Genomic DNA, 20,534 nt, shown 5'->3' with positions numbered 1-20,534 from the left:
AGTTGATGTACTTATTTGATATCTGAAGTCGTATTTTTGGCGAACCTTATAAATAACTATCAGTTTACATACCAATAGGTTTTCATTCTCTTTCATACTCATAATATACACGCGAAAAGTTGTTACCCCTTTGTTTTTGTTACGTGAAATACTAATCAATGCCTTTTAATTACACTTCACAGTTATATGAATCATATCATAATCAGTTATATATCACAGTTATGTATATACATTGTTTATCTGACTAACGTATAGGCAACTTTTTATCCATGTACTGGAAGCGGTTCCCTCGGAAATCGAGTGGAGCCATATATAATCCTTCTTACGTTTAAGTAAACCATTTAATACTGTCTAGTCTATAACTTCTCGGCAACAAAAAGATTGACCTACTAAAACTTAAAGTAGCATTTAGGACTTATATTTCATGCTAGCTCCCCAACGAACTCTCCAATCCACGTGGGATAAACTCAGCTTCAGCCGAGACGTATGTAGCGTACAAAATTCAACATTTAATACGTACTGCAAACAGGGTTACGAGGCAAAGTCGCGTTTAAAATTAGATTATTAGAGTTCAAATTCGAAGGAGAATGTTAGCTTGACATATTACTTTGTACTTCTGAGTTGGCATGATAAAGTCTATGATGTTCCTACTGATGGGAATTGAGAAGGAATGAGTTAACTTAATTTCATGAGGGGCTCACAATTCTAAGTTTGTGGACGTTCCAAAATAAGGTAATGATTTACTTAACATATATTTTTTTATTTTCAAGCCCGATTACAGCATATTTCTCAAAAATAATCTGAATTTTATTTTGTAGTATTAGTTTTAATTAATGTAAATGCTATTCTAACGAGTTAATATAAATAAGTACTTTATGTTACCATGGGGACCGAGTAGACTAATTTTCAAAACGTATTTTCCTTTTTAGAAGTTTTAGAAATTGAGTCTAGCTTTGCTGAAATGTTTAATATAATCCTGAATAAACATAGCCTCTGGAGGAATCCCTAACTTTTCAGTTGTTGAACAAACGCGAGTCGTTAAAGTGGCGGTAGCGGAGAGGTGTTTAATTAAGTGTTTTTGCGTACGCTGCGCGGCCAAACCCAGTGGTACGGCTGCCTGTGTTAGGCGCAGACTATGGTGCGCGTGTTAGCGGAATTTTATAGATCGAGCGTGGCGTAGCGAGCGTAGTGATCGACCATTTTTGAAGCAAACATTTGGAATATTTTTTGACCTGTATTTCTGACTGTTTATAAAAATGGTCTCGTTTACTATAGATTAAATTAATATTACGTTTATACTTAGCAACAGGGAATAGGTTCGCGTCGATGTACGTCGTCGATATTAGTAACTCAGATAGATATAATTTCAGTTATCCATTCACCATTTTTTTTCTGAAAGATCAACCGTATATTTTGTATTTACATAACAGAAATAGCTTTCTTCAAATCACTTATTTAAAACAGCAACAAAACAAGACCATATTACACAACACTATGCAAGCACAACTAGCTCAATCAAATCGCTACCCGCCATCACTGTAACCGCAGCCTAATATTATGTGTAAAAAAGCGTGCAGCGGAGCGTGATCGCCTCTCTCGCGTTTCTCCGGCGCAGGCGCATATTTCTTGATGACATACATGACTGTAATGTGGCATCGCTTCACGCTAGCGCTCGCCAATATCGGATCTTTATCGAAAATCTGATGTTTAGAGTTTTCACTTGCACTGATGTGAATAGGGCTTACTGTAATTGCGTTGGGTACTTACTCGTTGTAGGCTTAACGATATTTGAAATAAATAAAATACTGCTGATCTTATTTTAAAGACTATTTGTTTGTCTTATACAAAATCTGAAAAGGAAACCGCAAAAAAAAACTATATTATGTTTATTTGTGTGAAAAAGATGGTCACTGATAATTATTTTCGTAGAAGAGCCTTACCAACCTTTCCTAATTAAAGCCATTCCATGCCAGCATTTGTTTATTTTTTTCACAACCTTCATAATCAACAGAGGCAATTTCACTAACCTAACCTAAGTCACCCTGAAACTGTACACACAGACTATGCGTAAATACACAAATAAATAGGCATAATAAATACCATATCACATTACTTACCCGTGCTAGCAACACGCATCCATCAGCGTACAATTACAGTTACATTTATGCTAATACACCATTCTAATTGTTTCCATAAACAGTCTGTTTTCACTTTCAAGGCGTAACTGATCGCATAAGATTGGAGTTACCCTTTTGTGAAGGTAACTTTGCGTCTAAATAATTATAAGTAAGGTACATATGTAGAAAAGTAATTGCTTTTTGTAGTTACTTTATGATTTATGTAGTTGTACTTCAAATATTGAAGCACTAGTTACTGCACCTTAACTTCATTATCATTATCATATCAGTATTTTTCACTGCTTAAATGTAGGTATCTCCAATGACCACAAATATCTTGATCTTTGGCAGATTGAGTACTATTCGTAGGTAGCTACATATAATAAAATTACTAAAATTGGTAAGGTACCATTTCAATAGCAGTTTCGTAGTTTTGGCCAAATCACCATGGAAAAGAGGGATGGTACTTTCACACTTTTGAACAATGAAATTAAACTCATGTAATAGCCCTTTAAATATTGCAGTAATCTGATCTCACGTTCATCGCGGAAGCCCATTTATGCATCTAGTTAATATGACGCAACGAGATCTATAAGTTCTCGTCGTGATCCATCAGGAATAACGCAACGAGATCCAGCAGATCTCGTACGACTCAGTCACTTCAAACCCCAATAGTTTTGTGAAATTTGAATAATTTTATATTTTTTTTATATGTGTAGGTAGGAGATGATAAGACCTTTCAGTAGGTTTTCACCGCCTCAAGTTATGTCGAAAACAATAATGGAAAATTTACAAAATAGAAAAACGAGAACTTTTGGATCTCGTTCTGCACTAGATAGCAAGAAAATGCGAGTACTTTTAGATCTCGTTTTGCAGATATTACATAGTATCGATAAAAAAATAGTGATGAAAAACAATAAGACCAACAACATTATCGATAAAATGAATCATTTATTATAATACTATAGTGTAAGGCATCAGCTTCCTTGCTAGTCATAGTTTTTCGTGCCTTTTCATACCAACTCACACAACGTCTCTTCTTGGTATTCACTATATATTTGTACAACTTCCGGATTATAGCGTAATTGATATGCACACATCGAAAGTTGACACGACACTAATTATTTTCTTGTGAGGATTCGCACGAGATCGCTACGAGATCCTTTAGTTCTCGTTCCGCGCTAGATGCAAAATTTTACTATTTGGTCGCAACGAGACCTATTAGATCTCGTACGTTTTTATTCATAAAAATACTACATCCAATGTACCTACTGTGAACAAAAATATTTGTCTCACTCTATCAGTAAAGAAACATACAGAAATATCATTTGCCGAAATGAGATGGACATAGGATTTCACTTGCGCGATACTAAAACGTCACAAACGAGAACTAAAAGGTCTCGTTCCGCGCTGAACGTGTTAACAAAGATAATTTAATATACATGCGATATGGTGTTTCCGTATGTTCTCCATTTAAGATTAAGCATCTCCCTTTTATGAGGATGTTTTGTAAGAGACTATTAAAAGATTATATCTGTGTTAAAAGTCCCATTTTATACATATCTAACGAAGATCGGTACGTTCTACTGTTGGTTTCCTAAGCGTTTTAATATGATAAAGAAGCAGAATTAGTACCCATTGCAGAAGTGTTCCACCCTTGAGGCTACGTATAATTTTATGTGGAACTGAAAGGCACAGACGTACATAGACTTAAGTGTTTAATCTTCGAATCTTGTGCTCTAATTTTTAAACCTTGTTGGTCATGGTCGTGATCTGCACCACTCTAGTTTTGCGCTCTGTGCCTGGGCACTACTGTCATAGATGAAGGTAAAGGATTAGTAGAAGATCAATGTTAAAAGGAGGATACATTAAACACTAGATAGACCAGATAGTTGATCCGCAATACCAAATTAAATAGCATAGTGTACTCATTATAAGACTAAGGAACTTCGTGTCAAACGCCTACAATAGTAGCAACAAAATCATTGTTTACTAATAGAAACAATACAAAAGAAGGTATGTAGGTACATTACTATACTATTTAAATGATGTCAGCACTAAATTATCTGAAACTCCAGCGCAACGTGCAGAAAGACTTGCATATTTTATTGTACGTGAAGAAGGAAAATTGCTTTTAAAAATAGACGTTGTTAGTTCGAAAGAGAAAATGCAGAGAATTAAATTTTACTCTTTCCAAGTATATTTAATCTTCAGCAAGAAACATACACTTTTCTACTGAAATAACAATAAAGTTATAAATGTCTAAGATTTAACTAATCTTATAAATTAATAAGAATAGGGATAGTCGATGAAAGAAATGCACCTTCACCATGACGACAAAAGACCCTGCTTGATTCTACCTATATTATTAAACTTAAAACTCTCAGATTAATTAGTCTGAACTTTAAATCCCTCTATAAATCTCGCAGCTTCACAACTTTAATTGAATTGTCCTATAACAACTCACAGGTCATAATTCACTGACACTGCAATTAGTGTCTTATGCACTTTGTAATAAGATCGTTTCGCACTCAACATTTTTATACATAATGTATGTATTTCTGCACTTAGTTTACCAGCAAAATCTAACGGTAGTAAAAATTTGTGAGTCCCGAATCGCTGAAACTGAGTGAGACCTAATAGTCGGAACGTTTTAGGAAAAGCGTAGGCTTAAATGTAAAATTCGAGACCTAAGTGGCTGGATTATAGGAACAAGCATTAGCTAAAGTGCTAGGGAGCAATTTGAGTATTTCTTTGCAATTTGAAGAAATCTAGCATTTTCTTTTTATGTTGTTCTTGTAGTTTTATTTTGCATTTTACCTTCTGTCACGACTCAAGACAGGATTCGAACCTTATATTTCTCCTTTGTCGTTTTTGTGTCTGTCTGTCAGTATGTCTTATAAAAGCTAATATGTTAACGTATTTGATATTTCTGTGCAAAGAAAACTACGGGTGAAGTGTGTGGAAGATGATATTGCTAGAAAGAATGTTGCTTGAACGTCTGATAGAGGGCTGTAGAATAAGAGTACATTCTAAGTCAACCTCAAATGAAATTCGGATTGGCATGATGATATATAAAAGTGCCAGACTACAATGTCACTCGTCTTATATGCCCTTAATATTTAATTTCCATTCATTTTCGGTTAAAAATGAATATGTAGTCTACTGAGAAGTGTGCTCAGAACCTAGACATAAACCTTTTGAGAACGAAATATCTATTAGTTACACCTGCACATCGCAGAAACCAGCAAGCTAAGTCTAATACGCCATTCATTAGTAATTGGAACACCCCTAGTCCGAGCATAATCACTTGTTGAGTTAATCGTTTCAAACTTGGAATGACATTTGAATATATTCAGCGTTTCCGACCCCTTTCACACTTGGCCACTCGCTAATATCAACTTGACACAACGTTCCTTTTTACGCATATGACTCAGCAAAAACAACGTAATGAAAAACCACGGAATGAAAAAGTATGGCAATTAATTAAATGTCCCGCAAAAAACAATTATATTTCATTTCGTATTGTTATTGTTTTAGTGAAATTAAACTTTTTTATGCCTGTAATGTTTTTCTTTTCTGTGTTTAATTTTTATTTTGTTGTTAACAAATTATTTACGTACATTTTTCCTTTGTACTCGCGAACTCATTTCTATTCCACAAGGCAGCTTAAAGCACTAACTTAACCTACAAAATTAATATTTTACAACACTAAGTGAAAAATAAATCGTTAATAGTAAGTAGAGCTATCAAATTAGCGTTAGGTCGCGTCCTCACAAGTGGGGTCACGGCTCGCGGTCGTATGATGTCGACTCGGACTAGTGGACGATAAAAGAATTATTTTTGCAAAAGGTTTATACAATTTATTTGCTTAATTATTTATAACATAACCAAACCCAAGGTTCATTACCTAAGCTCTTTGTCTGACTACTTGTGTATTGAATGTTTTTTTTAAGTGATTTTAATAACTTCCCTGTCCCATGAGTCATATGTGATACACACCGATTGTTTAACTATTGTGTCTGCTTCGTGGACAGTGAAGTGGTTAAAAGTAGGCATGTTGATTGTTTTTATGCGGAATTTGTGATATGATTTCCGGACCTGTATTGTACATACTTTTTCTAATCGAATGAAAGTTACAAAATCAAAGCACGAATACCTGTTCGCAGGAGGAACCTAAGCATACTTTAAATAAAATCGAAGTGAAAAACTAACCTTTTTCGATTATTTTGTCTACCTCATGAAACCACAGAAGCACTTAACCTTCTGTTCATTAAAATTTCATATCACCGATTTGTTCAAGAGCTCTCAGTTTGACCTTAGTAATTTAACGTACTATGCGGCTTCTGCGAATATCGTACGATACCTCAGTAATTCTACCCATGACGTAGTCTTTAGTGAAGTGGGGAGCAACATGTGGTTGAAACGAGGGTAGCACTGATATAAAATATTACTTTTATGCTGATATTAAAAGGCTGATGAATGAACTTTATTGGCTTTTGATTTACTTTGTTTAATGTGGTCCTTTCACTTGCCTTTAAACTTCGAAACCATCTATCATGTCTCTGACCATGATTTATTATAATTTCGCTTTAAAATGAATGGATATACTTGGATTGGTAACATTATTTCGTGCAAACGTTCTCACAAGACATACAAATTGAAATGTAATTTTTTTAAAAATTTCTTCAACGACATTGTAAACTTGAATTGAAACCAAAAGAAAGTTTGCTTAAACATGACATAACATATTATTCAAAGAATTAACTTAGTAGCCAGTCCGTTGGCATATTTCTCCGTTCCGCATTGCATTTGTCCGAACGATCAAAACTAAAGAAACAATTTCCCAACCACGCACTCTTCCGCAGAAACTCCATAACCATTTACCCGCAATGTAATCGAATGAACACTTTTCCTGCTCCGCACATTCTTGTACGAAAGGAAAATCCGTAGCGAAAGGGAAATATAAAAATCACAAGCATCTTAATGCGAGCATCATTAGAAACCCTGTTCACTTATGTCACATCGCTTGCCATTATCGGGAAACATGGAAAGGTTAACGACCGTAGAATGATCTCGAAGCAAAGATGTCGTATGTGATAGATTGACGCGATCACTCTAGGAGCGATAAAAATATCGGAGCTAGGGCTTCGTTATATATTCGCTTGTAACTCAAAAACCCTTAGGATAGCACCCATTATTCGTACAGGTAGATATGGAAATAATTTATTTCCACATATCGTGAGAATATCTATCGAGGGTTGATTTAACAGGGTTTGCAAATGGTGCAAAAATATTGTAAGGGTCCATTTCCTGGGTTTTGTAAAAGGGAACATAATAAAGTGGGTACTTATTTGTGAATGAGGTTTAATATAATTTCTTCTTTTTCCAAGTATTGAGTAAATTGCTTATTTCAAGAATTAAAAGCACGGTTGTTAATGTTAATAAATCCGAATAATTACACGTTTTAAGAGTGACGAAAGGAATTTTATGCGTTCGAAATTAAATTTATAATTATGTTGTTTAATTGCTCGATAATTGGTGATTAATGGTTCTTGTTACCGTTAATATTCAATCACGAAAAATAACAAAATACATAAATGGTGGTATGTACATGTATGGAATCATAAATCTAAATTGAAGTGCAAAAAGTACTTTTTGAAATAATTTGTTTCTATCAGCTTAAAAAACATCATAGAGAATAAAATTAGTAGAAGTTGTGTTTAATAGAGCGGCTTACGATCTTTTGAGTTTATCTTATCTAAATAAATAGTTACATCCCTAAGAACACACAAATCTTCAAATGAAGGTGTTTCCTCACAATTGTAAGGTTCCTACCCAACTTAATTTACGTACAGACTTAATAAATACAAGCCTTTGTCACGTACAGTCAACTTCAGGTCAGTGGTAACAGTTTTATAGGAAAATCGTACTTATTACTATTGAGTTAAGGTGCATGACAGTTACCACTGATGTGCGGTCTACTGTACTTTGTTAGTTTCAAGGGTCATTAATTAATTTGAGTTAGGCCTGTAGTTGGGGCTACAAACTTTAAATGTTTCGAAGTTTTTAGTAGTTTGGAAGATACTAGCTAGCTAAGTTGTACAACTTCCTAGCTTAAGAAGAAAGAATTTGGGAAGAAACAAACATTGTTTTATTAATCAACTACGATAGTGATAAATTGGTCAAGGAATGGCTATGTCATGATGAAAGAGAGAAAAGAGTGGCTATTTATTACTTATCTCATTGTTATTAAAGCTATAAGCATTTCACTTCTTTTGTTTTGGAATTGACTTCATGGCTTTTATAATATGGTGGAAACAATATTCTTTATTTAGTTAACTGTGTGTGAATAAAATACCCGGTGTACATTACGTATCGTCGTAAATAGTAACATGTGCCTAATTGTGTTTATCTCTAAGATTTGATTCTATACTGATGGTCAAGGGAAATATCGAGAGAACAGAGCCTGCAAAGTCTAAAGTCACCAATCCGCCTCGAGCAAGCGCCTTGATTAACGCTCATTCCTTCTCTGAATGACGCCTTTGCCCTACGGTGATAACGGTAATTTTCTCCCATCCATGTGAATAAAATATATCTAAGTTCCATATAAAGTTGTTACAGCACCAGAGCCTATTATTAAAACTGACTGGACATCGTTTGTCATTCGACCGGTCTCGTATCGCAAAGGCACTAATTACAATTGACGGGTGATATATCTAGTTTTACAAACGGATTTCTAGTAAATAGATAACAAGGTTTACTTGGAAATTCGGATTTGGACGAAGAAAATCAATATTGTTTTGTGATAAATGCTTTAGAAGTCAATTTTGAAGTAAATAGCTAATGATTTTATACAGTTTGAAATTACTTATTCAGTCAAAAGAATATTTAATTGATTTTATAACCAGTTTTTTCACTCAGTTGTTTAATTTTGTGTTGACTAAGCCCTTTGTAACATCATTGTACGCAAATAAATATGAATATTAAAAATTACTTCAGTAAACCTGGTATAAGTTATCAAAAGCTTTTCAAAATTGAATAAACAAATTGCATAAAAGCCCTGTCCACCCAAAAAGTTTCACTGACAGTTCAAAAAAGGACCAAAAAAAGGTCCTAGAGAGTAAATTGAGCTGGTAAAACTGCAGCAGGACCCAAACTTCAATTAACTAGTGTCCACTAACGATATTGGGGAACAGGAGTGAGAAAAACCAATTTTGACATCCTTTTTGCAATTTTGATTAACACTGGCAGGAATTATTAAATTAGGTTATTAAAAAGAACAAAACTTATTATTCTGTGACAGTTGGTATAGTTGTTACTGAAATATGTTTATCATTGCATATGTACTACTTAACTTCCCGCACGAATATTTGCTGTCTAGAATTGAACCCATTTTGCTTTGTCGAATCTTCTACTTTAAGAAGTATAGACATACTTACTACATCTCAATATACTGACTCGACAATCCCGATAATCTTACCTGTAACAAAAAAATACACACTTTAGTAAACAACATAAATTTTCATGACACAAATAAATAAAGACAGTTATTAAAGAATAGCTGTCGCAATAATTTACAGTAATTAATATCCTTTCTTTCTTTCTTTGTATGAAAAGTCCCTACAGCGGGCCTAGCATGACCGCCATAGAAACAGCTTTTGTCTACCGAAGAATCGACAAAATGACAGATTGAAGAAAGATTTCTATCGATCCGAGCATGGCGATGTTTGACATCGAGAAAAGAAATGTTTCTTTTCTTCGTCGACATGTGTCTATCGCGTCGAGCATGACGACTGTATTTTCTCTACTTTTGACATTTGGGAGTAGATATAACTTTCTATATGAAATGTCAAATACTCTACATCTCATCGGACCTAGACAAGAGTAGACAAGAATATTATTATAATTTTAAGATCTCAAAAAGCATTTACAAAGTATGTCGGGGTCCTACCGTCGTCATGTGGTCAGTTTTTATGCTGAAAAGAATCAGTGTAAAGCTCAAAGAACGAGCTATACGAGTGTTAAGCCTCTCGACATTGAAAACGTAAATGTGCAGAGATGGTGCAGTATTTGTGCGGAATCTGTCTCCTAGGATATTTTAGGGTCTGCCTGTTCATATCAATGTAAGTACCTACCTACAGTCTATTTTATTTCGTTGTGCTTTCCAACCAAAAATATGACAAAGTTTTCGTCCTTATAGATAAGTTAAATATAGAAAGATCTATTCATTTATTTTTCGTTCTAAGATTATTTTGTCTATTATGTAGGTATTGCCCTTCATTGCAAGAAAATAATTAAACAGAAGAGAAATATTTAACAAAGCTTAATTGTTGCAGGTTCTTTGTTCGGGTCCTGCTTAGGTCATTAACAACATTACTAACCACTGTTAGCAAATTTTTTAAGCAATTTGTTTTTGCAGTGAATACAAGGTTAGTATACCTAATATATTCCAACAGGTATCTGTGGAGATCAAAGGGGGAGGCCTATGTTCAGCAGTGGATGTCCTATGGCTGAGATGATGATGATGATACCTAATATTAGATATAACCTCTATTTCAGATTGTAGATACTGAGTGCAAAATACTGAACATAAATGGTAATTATCCTGACAGAGTTCATAAACAATCAATTTTCAATAGTTCTCTCATTAAGAACAAACTGCGCAGGCTATATGACTCTTGAATTGGACAGTTTTATCTGCTAAGAAAAAAATGACATTTTAAATAAACAACCATTATGATTTTAATATTCACATTCTTTATTAAATGATATCATTTCAATAATTTATAATTTGTAAACTGACGACCCAGTTGTCATTCAGCATCCTTTTTTTGTAATCTGAAACAAGAACACAAAATTAAATTAACATTCATTTTCAGGGGATTCTAGTCATGCGTTAGGGTCTTGACTCATTACATCAATAAGAATGCTGATAATGTGTCACTATCAGTATGTTATTCTTTTATTATACTGTAAAATAATTCTTGTAAAAACTCTTTACCAAACAGTTATTTCTTTTTGCAGGGTGCCTATGCTACAACTCTTCCCGAAGAAAGGCAGAGAGAGAGACACACTAATGACCTTAGCGGTAGCTTACTACAAGCTGCAACTCACAGAAGAGCAACTATTATGAATATCTTTGTATATCAACAGTTCTTCAAACCATACAGACAGAATTGAGTTGCTGGGGAGTTTGTTCCACCGCTTCTGCTGCTGATTTTCAGCCTATTTTGAATAAATGACTTTATCTGTAGCCTTAATTTTATGTAAATAAACCTTTACCTCTGTGTAAATGATTGTCTCATTTTATTTTTTATCTTAAGAGTTGTTGCTTATATCACACAAGCAACAAATAGGTAGGTACTATAATTATTATTGCCATAATTATACTTTGAAAACAAACCATGAGAGTTTTGCTAGAATGAAACCAACAAGTCTGGAGAACTATTACTAGTAAATGAATATTATTTAAAGACACTTACTAATAGAATGTTTCTCGTGTCAGCATTGTATGCCAAGAACTCGTTCTTTTCCATATTTTTTCAGCAGCTTTTGAATACGGACCTATTCTTCTTTATCGTGGCCTTCTTTTCCCAATGGATCGCGATACTATCTTCTCTGTTTATTGGATGGGACTTCGTACGCTGTAAATAAACAGGTTTTGTAACGACGAAAGTAAAAACACTTCGGACAATAATATAGGGAAGCAAGATAACAGTGAGGAACGCATTGAACTGTGCATGGCAAAGTTTTCATCAGACAATGCCTCCAATCACCATTTATTGAGATTATTATGTTATTTTCCTTTGTTCTTTTCATCGTATGTATGGATAATTATTATGTTCGTTTGGATTAATTACACACAACTATTGGAATAATCAGTACTTTATTTATTTAATCACAAAATCTACTTACTTTTTCCTTGCCGCACGCAGTAATCACCAATATTTAAATAAGTAAAATCAACAACAAAAATCGTTTTTTGTAAACAAACAAACATGAACCATTTTAGTTCCACAGATAAAAATAAGTTCGATGAATACGTTTTGTTGTTACTTTGAGTTACGTGAGTTTATGTATAGGTTCATGCGTGAAAAATAGTGCAGTGACACATTTTTTTGGCTAACTAAACGTAAATTCATCGTAGAGCGACCCATCACTAGCTACTTATCTGTTGCTATGGAAAGTCTTTCTCTTGATAGAAACGCGAGTCTACAGCTCGCGCCATGCTCGGGTAGAAGACATGTCGAGTGGGAAAGAAAGAGCTTTGTCGTTTCTAGGTAGAATAGAGATAGAATCGCCATGCTAGGCCCGCAGGTATCGAAAGAAGAACACCCATTTACACAAGACTAATTATTTCTGTTCGATCATCTGTCCAGCGCTCATCCGTTTTATTCTTTAATCTTTCAGTAGTAATAGCCAATTAATTGATTCCACCTCGTTTGACAGTTAAAATCTTTTAATAAGCTGTCATATCAAAGGACCAATTATTGCAGACTAACTTTTGATGCATCAGTTTATGAATATTTGTTACATACTCATCAAGTTTCAAAAACTGAGTTTACTTATAAGCACACCATAAATAAGTTATTAGAATACTTATGAAAGTACATCCATGATACAGTTCATAAAATATTTATGAACCTTTAATCTTAATTAACGTTCGTAACGTCTTACGTGAGGATCATAAAAGTACAGGAAATTAAGTAGATATATGATAACACCTAATACCTTGAGCTCATTGGTCTTAGACTAAAACTTAACTATAACGTAACCATAAAAGTATATGTAAACATAAACAATACATAGTTTGATGTGAACACGTCGTTCAGACTAGACCGGTTATGGTTTAATTGGACTGCTACGAAGGAAATTGTGCAATTTCAGAAACACATCTCCAGAGACCGGGCTATTCTCAAATTACCATTCCTTGTTTACTTTCAATCAACTCAGAAAATTGCGAGATTTACGCGATTCATTCTTGAGACTTAATTCTTTCGGAATTCCAAATTGATTACTTCGAATTTCTAGGGAATTTCGGACCTCGTGGAACCAGGATTTCAAAGGAGTAATCAGTGGCTACAATAATGCAAAATTCGGAGAGCTGTCTTATATTTTCTCGAGGTCTGAAGAAAAACGCCCGGGGGAATCATTTGGGAACATTTATATTACCGATATTGGGGAGGTAAATCTAAAAAATATCGAGGAAAATTCTGCTTACATTGAACATAATCAAATTTTAATCTACTTTGTAGGTAAGTGGGTAGTTAAGATGCTATCGGATATTTTAACGGTCTTATTAAAGCGAATGTTTGCGTAAGACCTAACTTTGAGTATTAAAATACAAAGGCACACCGTGTTTATTTTTCGGGCTTTGCTTGGATCGAAATTGTTGAGGATAAGCCGAAGTCTACATAGACTCTGCTTCTACAAACACTATGTAATATTCATTACAATCGATTTGTATTCAATTACAAAATGCAAAATCAAAAGACCGGTCTCATGAACTGGTTTACATGTCAGTATTCAAAAACCTTTCTTATTAAAATAACCTATCTGTACCTAATTATAAAACAAAGCTTAACGTACATAAACTCATTTTTGCCTTACTGACCGCCTTATGAAAATGAAGTTTTATCTCGCACCACATTTGGCGAGAACAATAAATCACGTCTGCATAGAAATTAAATTGATGCGCACTAATGGATTCTTCCACTCATAAATTAAATCACAACTGCTCATAATTCATGAAAAATAACTACTTTTTTACGGAGCAGAGACAATTGTTCGCAACAACTATATTTTGTTCAATCATCATCAATCTTTGGAGTCCCAGGAGTACATAACTCTCTAAAATATACTGTATCTGTTTTTGTTTTTATTATAGTCTAAAAACCATGTTATGAGAAGACTGCAATGCTGTACCAATTTTCGCGATTGTAAAGTCTAGGCTTAAATTACATGTTACCATATCTAATTGCAGTAAAATGATTATAAGACGTTTAGCAACTATAATGATTATAGTGTGTGTTAACAAGCTTGCAGACATGCATTACTCGCAATTTAACGAACTTGCACACTGAAGTTCCGCCAATTTAACATTCTCTGAAACTGTGTCGGAAGTATGAACAGGTTCATACAATCTAAATATACGAGTGCGCCTCAAAATCTGTACCTCACGTGTATCTGTTGAAACGTCGACATACAGCGGGTCGTTAATCTGAACGGCAGTGTATGAAAGGACAATCCCCAAACCTACCCCTATATTCTGCAATTCCCAACCGTATATCACTGCACTAAAGTTGAATTTACATTGTCAAAGTGATATTTGTGAATAGTGATGGCTAAAGTGGTAAAATGACTTTCGTGTTAGGTTGGCTCAAATAAAATTAAATGGCGGTGTTTTTTTGTGACAGCGCATACATTTGCATACGTTATGCCTATATGATTTTGGTTTTGTTTGATAACAAAATTGTTTTGTAAAAAGTGGTGAAAATGTAGGGTTATAATCCACCAACAAAAATATTTTTAGTCAGTTTTCAGGATTTTGTCGAATTAAAAATAAATGGAAGCATTTTATTGGTCCACATAGACAATTTACAACTTTAGTTTAGCTAAAGAACGGATTTAGTATATTTAGAAAAACTCGTTTTTGTGACAGGACTTTATTGCTTCCCACACTATTACACCCAGACCAAGTAACAACTTCACCAAAAGAGCGTCGACACACCACTGTCTGAGTAATATCGTCACATTTTCTTATACGACTCTTGACATCCTCATGAAAAAGATAGCAAGGAAAAAATATGTAAACTCCACGCTTGACAGGGCATAATAATCCAGGGTTTCACAAGATGACAGCAGGATCACTGAGGCATGTCACCGGCCGTTAAACCGTGCTGAAATCTGCCGGTATTTGATAGACTCATATAAAATAATATTATAAAGGAAAGAATTACTTCTTTATACCAATATAGCATGCATAGCCATTTCCCAACTATGTTGCAGTCAGCTTCCAGTCTAATCAGATTCAGCTAAGTACCAGTGTTTTACAAGGATAGTCGGTCCTTGTAAAGCACTGGTACTCAGCTGGCCCAATCTGACCTCCTCAACCCAGTTTCCCGGGCATCCGAATACTCCTTTAGTAAGACTGGTTGTCAGATTTTCTGGCTTCTGACTACTCGTAACGGCTGCCAAAGATGTTGAAATGACAGCCGGTGCCTACAGTTTATCGTGCCTTCCAAAACACGAAAAACCTAGTATTTCTAGGACATTTACAGATTCAATAAAGCATACCAAATCCAAAAGCTAATGAGATCTTAACCCGCAAAAAGCTGGTAGATTATTGAAATACGAAATTCCCGTCACGAATTAATTTGAAAAGAGCCAAATTAAGGCAGATTTCCGTGTAAATTCAAAGAAGCTTCTGATGTTAAATTAGACGTTAAGATTAGTATGAACTTTGCGAATTTTTAATTACGTGAGTACTTGGCTGTTAGCGAAAACTTTGGGCTAAAGTTAAACGCCTGGAGGGTTTGTTCTTACAATATGTACGTCGTAAAAATATGTATGTACCAGAATATAGCATCAAAGAAACTTCTATCTTTAGTATTGTTTGCAACTGTTAGTGTGTAACCAGTGAGTTGTAAGAGAATTTAATCCAGTCACGAAAATACGTAAAATAACAAAGAGAAACTGTTTTTTGATATCTAATAAACGAATAAATTCTAGTTTGTATTCTCTTACAAACTAATTTAAAATAACTAATCTACTGTAATTTATTTAAGCATTCTATAAGACTAATTAATTAACAAACTTTCGCATGAACAAATGAGTTAGCAATTTTGAAACCGAACACTTAGTCAAAGGACCTAAAATTAAGCTCTCAATTAACCAGGATTATTTTATTGGACACCAAAATATTTTACAAAAATCCCGAACAAAAGTACTGAAAAATAAAATATAAATTAAGTTTCAACGCGGAAGTGAAGGGTTAAAGTACGAGGCGGGAAGTGCGTACGCCTCCCCCCCCTCGTTTTACCCCACTCTTCACCCCCTCTACATTTCCGCATTGCGTCTCATTTTATCTTTACATAGCAAGTTATCAGTAGTGAGGGAGTTTAGACGCTAATTGTGACGCCAAACTGGCAAATTACTACATTGTTCTCGAAAATGTGGCTTTCATTTTTTGAATAATATTTTATTTAACCTAATAAATGGTACACTTTTCGTATGTAAATTCATCTAAAATCCGTCGTAGAGAAAAGTTTATAAAATGGATACAGAATCAAGTGGTATGAAACAGCGGTGTCTATTCGGATTTATTTAAAAGCAATGCACTAAAATTCAGTTATTATGCATATCGATTAAATCCTATTAATAACTTTACTAGTTCAACGAATATTCAAGGACAATCGATTCCTTTGAAGGTTAGTATCGCAATTTATAGCATGTTCATACATACCAACGCACCATGGGGACGTAATTAATATATGTTGTCAAATTACTTCCTCTATATGTCCCATTCCATACCCCATAGAATTGAGACATTAAAGCTAATATAATAATTACTGGCAAAACAAAAAATGCCTTAGTTTTAATTTCCTCTGAATACGATAAAGACTCCTTACGTTGACTGTCATTTTTCTGCAGCAGAAAAATGAATTTTTGTTCTATCTCTAATGTTTCGTCAAATGTGCATTTCAAAGACTGAGATGCCGCAAACGGCCCCATGCTCCCTTCTTAGTCTAATTACACTCCACCTGTGTTTAAAACTTCACGGGTGATAGGCTTGCAGGTATTTTTGCAACCAACCTTTACAAAGGAGTGAATGAAGGAGGTTACATAAGACCAGTTCACCATATGTATCAGTTGTTCATTCACATATACTGAAGCTACAATGTTTTCTTTCCGCGATTGTTTGCCCTCGGAATTCGGAAGTTAATTGAGAATTCATTAAATTAACTTCGAACGTTCGACTTCGAACCGATATGCTAGCTTTGTTTGTCAGTTGTTTTTACACAGTTGTCACGCTTTATTTTATTAAAGACTGTACGGGCATGCCATTACACAGTGTTAACTACTTTATAGAAAGTTCAGTGCAATTTTGGAACAAACATATTGGCAGGAAGTTGAGTTCATAACATTTAAATATGCTAAAATGAAGATCAATTTGACCGGCACTACTCTTTCATCACCAACTAAATTAATCTTACTTAAAGACCCTTTTCCAGCGACTGGATATACAAGAAAAATACAGTAAACATAGCTTACACAATGAAACCGCAACATCCTTTAACAAAAGGGTACAGGACAGCAAGTCATTGGTAAGGACATGCATCATTCAAGCCCCATGTATATTGTAAGGGTTGTCGCCAAAACTCTCAAGGTTATGTACCAGGTTTACAAGGAAACTTGATACGGTAGTGTTAGCGAAGTTTGGTGAAGGAATTTAGTTTGTAGTTTTTATGTTTTGCAGCAGTAGGTGAAATTACAGGTGCTCGAGACTGAGTCTTACAAAGTTAGCTCGTGGTGAGCTCTTTTAAAATAAATCAAGCAAGACAATGTATCAATGGTTAGATTGTATGTTTCTAAAATTTAACCCCCTTACTTATAAAATCTCTAATCACCTTCTAAGCAACATTTTAACTAATCACTACTTAAATTCTTAAGTAGTGATTAAATGTTAGTTAAGACATGCTTAAGCAACGTTTATAAGTAAGAATTTTCTTAAACAGCCCTTAAGTATTATTTATATTTAATTCACGTTTATAAGTAAGGGGGTAAATCCATAGTTAAATGAATAACTCACCCTGGAAGCCGACCCAACATAGTCGGGAAAAGGGCTCGGAGGATGATGAGTTAAATTAATACCTACACATAATTATGTTCATGAATGATTAACTTTCCATTACTCCATAAAATAATCAGAGAGAAATCTAATCTCCCAAAAACTTATTTAACCTATGAAACCTACCCGAAATGAAAATTGCCCTAACCGAATTTCAGATGCTGATTCGAAAGGGTGTTAAACAATTTTGTGGCTCACTGATACGGAAACACCAAGTGCTTTTTAAACGAACGTGTACACTGTATATCTCAGCTATATGGATAGCTACGTAGGTATACTAAATAATAAGATAACAATTCGATAGCTGATTTTTCGGATTGTACATCCAGGCAAACAGGCTATGACTGAAAAGATATACCATTTTTGTTTTGGGCTGGCCCTTGATAGCAGTGATGAGTAACTGCTTATTTCTAAATAAACAGGCCTAAATGGTAGACAGTGACGGTAACATGATTAAAGTGGCAGGTACTAGGTACTCAAGCAGCAAAAGCTAACTCATATGTCTATCTAAATTATTACATTACATACAAAGTTATGTATTGTGCTTCTGTAAGGGTTTCCTTTGTTCCGTGACTCGTGAAACACATCTCATGTGTAGTTTGGGGCTAACTCCTAACCACGGTATGTTTAAACGTTTTGAGTTTGACTGTTTAAATTTATTTGAGAAACCTGAGATTTTCTCTTACCTACACAGCTATATTACATATACATATATATCTACACATATGGAAGCCGACCCCAACATAGTTGGGAAAAGGCTCGGAGGATGATGATGTATCTACACATAGATGATTAGAGATAAGCTAAGTGACATTTAAACATCAGCAATGTTGTAGCACATTCATAAAAAAGGTAATAACCATGAAGCAGTATTACTTGCACCTCATCTTAATAAAATTAACATCGTTATAACAAAACATTTAACAAAAATTGCAGTTTCTACATTGACCAACTACAACACTAAGAACATGGGAATTAAACTCATACAGCCTTACTACAAAACTTAAACATCTGTTGAACAATTATCTAAAAAAAATGTGGCTGCAAAACGGACTTTATTTCAACGTCATAATCTGTCATTTTTTTAGACAAGTGTTCAACAGACGTTTAAAAGTTTTTGTGGTAAGACGGTTAAAATTTAACATTATGTAATTAAATTCTTCTAATCTTCCAATACCCAAGCTATTACCACAAAATACATAGGTACAGAAGTCAATCTCATGTATGTACTTCACTTTTCATGCCTAAACTCGGCGGTCGCGCTAGGGTCGTCAACTTTTTATGCGCATAAAACTAACGTGGTAGTGGTAGTCGTATCTAATTATTTGATTTATTGTTGAGAATAAAACAGGAAAAATGAAATATAAACCAATAATAATAAAATATTTAATGTGGCATACATGAGGTTAATAAACACTTTCAACGGAAATTCGTTTGAACGAGATACCGAACTTTTTCAGAAACCGCAATTTATAATTTTGTTATTCATACATATACTTATTACTCTTTACTTGCGAAAAAAATATTTTTGTATGTAATGGGTTGGTACAGTCCCTGATCTAAGCTTGCTTCTACCTACAGAAACCTTGATTTGCGAGTTTTATTTCGTCTACCTTACAACATACTCTCGCCATGAATTATCAACTCCTACTACTTAGTAATGATGATGTCCTCCTAGCCGATTATCGGCTACGGCGGCTGTTCTCATTTAAGGAGATCAGCCAATTGCGCAGGACATATTATAGTGCACAAGCATTTGCGCAGAACCAGGTGCACTCCCTATTCCTTCACTCTCATAACCCGATGGGACGGCAAATCCGACACGACCGGAGAGAGATCAGGCGCAGGACCGACATTTACGTGCTCTCCGATGCACGGGTGTATCAATCACCAATTTCCAGGCTCCGGGCTGCTTTGTGAAAGTCTTCTAAAACCCACAAAGCGATTTCGGCCCGACCCGGGAATCGAACCCGAGACCTCGTGCTCAGCAGCCGCACTTGCGACAGCTAGACCAACGAGGCAGATAAATATACTTAGTAATAATCTTTGAGGGTAGGTTGGGCGGTTCGCCTGGGCCGACACTAGCAAAACTTATTACGGCATTGGGCCAGAGGCCGCCAGGGCGCTTACCTACCCACCTAACTGTACCTACCTACTGCGTTTATTAAAAGAACCATCGAAATATGAGAAAATAAGTAGGTCCATACTATAGGTAATACGGCAGGCTAAAAAACGACAGTTCACTGTTTATTGTTGTATTAAAACAACCGTCCACTGAACAATTACATATAATACGACTTTTTTTGTTACTCCATTATTACTTTTTCTTTTGTTATTAAAATTAAAAATATTACAGTCAAATTACAGTTAGGTAGGTATCAAAACGCGTGCACATTTATCTACCTTGTGTGTGACGCGCGTATCTCAAGAAAACGGCAGCCCCGCTCGCACTGTTTTGAGTTGTTTTGAGACAGCGCGTCTGTGAACACGCACACATAGACACCTTTGTCTGCGTGACTCGAACGCGCTTTATATGTAGATTGACTTCTGTACCTATGTATTTT

At 34.8% G+C, this 20,534-nt stretch overlaps 2 protein-coding genes and 2 long non-coding RNA genes across 5 annotated transcripts in view; 2 read left to right on the top strand and 2 right to left on the bottom strand.

Moving 5' to 3' along the window:
• LOC110375028 (calcium uniporter protein, mitochondrial) overlaps positions 1–20,534 on the bottom strand; it is a 159,375-nt gene that overhangs the window by 44,213 nt on the left and 94,628 nt on the right. The gene's annotated exons all lie outside the window — the stretch shown is intronic.
• Positions 1–20,534, top strand: part of Jv (javelin) — a 114,816-nt gene that overhangs the window by 6,773 nt on the left and 87,509 nt on the right. The window lies entirely within an intron of this gene.
• LOC135116879 (uncharacterized) lies at positions 9,742–11,416 on the top strand. The gene is made up of 3 exons (XR_010276443.1): positions 9,742–10,243; positions 10,457–10,549; positions 11,145–11,416. It is a non-coding gene; the product is annotated as an uncharacterized LOC135116879 (long non-coding RNA).
• LOC135116878 (uncharacterized) lies at positions 10,855–12,195 on the bottom strand. The gene is made up of 3 exons (XR_010276442.1): positions 12,036–12,195; positions 11,603–11,764; positions 10,855–10,958 (listed from the first exon to the last, which is right to left on the bottom strand). It is a non-coding gene; the product is annotated as an uncharacterized LOC135116878 (long non-coding RNA).

The sequence above is a fragment of the Helicoverpa armigera genome, chromosome 4, assembly GCF_030705265.1.
Source record: "Helicoverpa armigera isolate CAAS_96S chromosome 4, ASM3070526v1, whole genome shotgun sequence".
Taxonomy (NCBI): domain Eukaryota; kingdom Metazoa; phylum Arthropoda; class Insecta; order Lepidoptera; family Noctuidae; genus Helicoverpa; species Helicoverpa armigera.
This window is presented reverse-complemented; position numbering and strand designations above follow the sequence as displayed.